Here is a 3,567-nt window from a genome sequence, read left to right as displayed (position 1 = left end):
AATTTGTTAAATTGGGCTCAACCTGTGAAAAAGGAGCATAGGTTTGTGGTTGTGATTCAAAAGTCATAAGTAAAAAAATATAATATTGGGTTGTAAAAAGGGGAGGGGGGGATAGAAGTACAAACAATATAAAGACAAGTTAGTGCGCAAGTACACTAAAATCATAAAATATGGGTTTCATTTTAAATTAAAAAAGAGGTTTGTGAGAACCACATGTGGCAAATTTCCCCATCTGGGGTAGTTTTAGAAACTATTTCCCCAGATGGGGTCGTTTCCAAATTATTTGCAACATGGGGCAGTTTTTTACGTGGAAACCATGCATGCAGGACCCAAACCGCCAGAACCAATGGCGAGTTTGGTGTCCTTGAGCAAATCGCCAGCACCAATGGCGTTTCGTGCATGCAGAGACGAAACCGCCAGTCCAAATGGCGATACGGTTTGCGCTTTGGGAACCGCCAGTCAAACTGGCGAGTTCCATGGCCTGAGGCTGCAGGGCTACGTCCCTGCCATGGCAGTGCAGTGCTGCAGGTGCAGGCGAAACCGCTATTACCATTGGCGGTTTGCCTTGCACAGGGATTGCCAAGAAAACGCTATTACCATTGGCGGGTTGCATTCCGTTTGAATTTTTTTTGCCTCTCTTCCATTATAAAAGCAGAAGAAGCTTCGTGATTGCACTGCACTTCCTTCCTTTGCTTCCATTGCTTTGCTATTCTTCTTCCTTATTTCCTCTTATTTGGTTGCTGTTGCCTTCTTCTTATTTGGTTGCTGTCTTTTGTTTTTGGTAAGTATTTTTGAATGATAAATATTTATTGTGTATATATATATATATATTTATATATGAATGGTAAATATTTTGTTAATGTTTGTAGGGGTGTGCTTTGTTTCAGTCTTGGTACGTGATTTCTCTCCTCTTCATATTACGTGAGTTCTCTGTGCTTGGTAAGTGATTATTAACTTGGTAACTTTAATTGATAGGTTAATGTTAGGTTTTAAAAATTATATGTTATTAGTTGTGTTATATTTATAGATATATGTTAGGTTAGTTATAGTTAAATTGATATATATTATTTTCTTTAAATTTTGTAAATTAACATGGTATTAATTATTTTATATATACATATTACGTTTGTTGATGTTAGATGAAATTTTTAAATTTTAAGTAGTACATTGAAATATTGAGTTGGTATATTATGATTTGTACGTTAGTTATAGTGGATTTATTAATATGATTTTGTTAAGATTTTTTAAATTTTTATCTTATTATTTGTGATAAAATTATTTGTACGTTAATTTTAGTTGTTATGTTATTATTATTTGGTTTAGATTTATTAGGTTTGTATGATATTATTTGTATTTTATATATGATATTTTAGATTTAGTTGGAATGTGAATATTATTTAATTGACTTATTTATAGTTTTTATTGAAATATATGATATTTTATTAATTTTATATATATACACGTTCTTTAAATTTGTTTATTCCATGAAATTTTTTTGATTTAATACCATTTTTTTGTGTATAATATTTGTTATTTAATTTAAATTATAATAATTGGAAAAAAAAATGGTCATTTAATTAAATTTATGTACGTATTTGAATAATTGATTTTGTTATGTATAGAGTTTTTTAGTTAGTAAATTAAGTTTTGTTGTGTTAAATTTATGAACGTGTTTTATTTTATAATTTTATTATGTACGTATTTTAATTTGGTCATTTATTTCAATTTATGTTGCTATGTTAATTTTTAATTTTGTAGACTATTTTAGGTAGTATTTTAAGTTTATTTGTGTAAAATTTATGTACGTGTTTAAATTTTTAATTTTGTTATGTATTTTAATTTGGTCATTTATTTAAATTTTTGTAGTTATTTAATTTGTAATTTTGTTATTTGTAGACTATTTTAGGTAGTATTTTAAATTTATTTGTGTAAAATTTATGTACGTGTTTAAATTTTTAATTTTGTTATGTATTTGAATTTGGTCATTTATTTTAATTTGGTAATTTATTTAAATTTGTGAAGGTATGCCATTTTTAATTTTTTTATTTGTAGACTATTTTAGGTAGTATTTTAAGTTTTTTTGTGTTAAATTTTTGTACGTGTAACAAATCTATGTATTTTAATTTGGTCATTTATTTTAATTTGTGTAGCTATTAAATTTGTAATTTTGTTATTTGTAGAGTATTTTAGAACATTTATTTAAATTTGTGTAGCTATTAAATTTGTTCATTTTTTTAATGTAAAATTTTTGTTGTCAATTTTTTGTATTATATTTAACTTTACAGCATCAATGGCATCTTCGTCATCATCTTCATCTGGTATACACATTAAATCTGGTCCAATAGATGGAGACGTCTTATGGCTGCAACCTAAACATGTTTCCGAACATGTTTGGAATGGGGAAGCAGACAGAAAACTACATATCAGACGAGCTGTACCCATCTATCAAGGACAAGAAGAAATACCAGAGGAAATTATTCCTCTGCTTCGCCAATCAGGATTCTATTGGATAATGAAAATGGGGTACCTGAAAATTAATTCTTCATTAATTACAGCCTTGATTGAAAGATGGAGGCCCGAGACACACACGTTTCACTTGAGATGCGGAGAGACTACGATTACTCTTCAAGATGTGTCAGTCTTGTTAGGTCTTCATACTGAGGGGGCACCATTAATTGGTCAGACTAATCTTGATTGGGCTGAATTGTGTGAAGAATTATTGGGAGTCAGACCACAGGAAGGTGAACTTCAAGGCAGTGTGGTCAAATTAAGTTGGCTGACTCACCATTTTTCAGAAATAAATATCCATGACGGTAACGCAGAACAATTACAAAGGTTTACCCGTGCATGGATCCTCAGATTCATAGGAGGAGTTCTATTTGTTGACAAGAGCAGCAGTAAAGTTTCCCTAAGGTACCTCCAATTTTTACGGGACTTTGAACAGTGCAGCACGTATGCATGGGGACCTGCCGTGCTTGCTTATTTATACAGAGAGATGTGCAGCGCCACCAATTACAAAATAAAATCAATCGGAGGTATGTGCATCTTAATCCAAATGTGGGCATGGGAACGCTGCACGACTTTGGCTCCAAAAAGAACTCCTCCTATAATAGAAAACAAACCACTCGGACACAGGTTAGTTGTTTTGAAAAAAAATTCATTTGAAAATAATCAATAATGTAACGCGTCGGCACTAATTGCCTCACAATCAGATTGACCCGCGAACTTGTTTATTCATCTACCGTCGGGAGGGAGGGGATGACCACGGCGCCCCGTGCGCCCGGCCTCCTCGTCCTCGCGACAAACACAAACCCCGGCGCTTCGTGCGCCAAGGAACTCAAATCTGTTAAGTGCGACTCCCGGGGGCCCGGAGACGGTGTCCCGCGGGAGTCGTCACGACACAACATTTACATACAATGACTCTCGGCAACGGATATCTCGGCTCTTGCATCGATGAAGAACGTAGCGAAATGCGATACTTGGTGTGAATTGCAGAATCCCGTGAACCATCGAGTCTTTGAACGCAAGTTTACACTAATGGTTGCAGGCCTCGCGTGTGTGTGCTAT

At 33.5% G+C, this 3,567-nt stretch overlaps 1 pseudogene; it reads left to right on the top strand.

Annotated features, from left to right (window-relative positions):
• Window positions 1–3,418: 3,418 nt before the first annotated feature.
• On the top strand, window positions 3,419–3,564 carry LOC112999634 (uncharacterized; annotated as a pseudogene).
• Window positions 3,565–3,567: the final 3 nt, after the last annotated feature.

The sequence above is a fragment of the Glycine max genome, chromosome 15 (genome assembly GCF_000004515.6).
Source record: "Glycine max cultivar Williams 82 chromosome 15, Glycine_max_v4.0, whole genome shotgun sequence".
NCBI lineage: Eukaryota > Viridiplantae > Streptophyta > Magnoliopsida > Fabales > Fabaceae > Glycine > Glycine max.
Note: the sequence above shows the minus strand (reverse complement) of the source record. Positions and strands in the feature narration are given on the sequence as shown.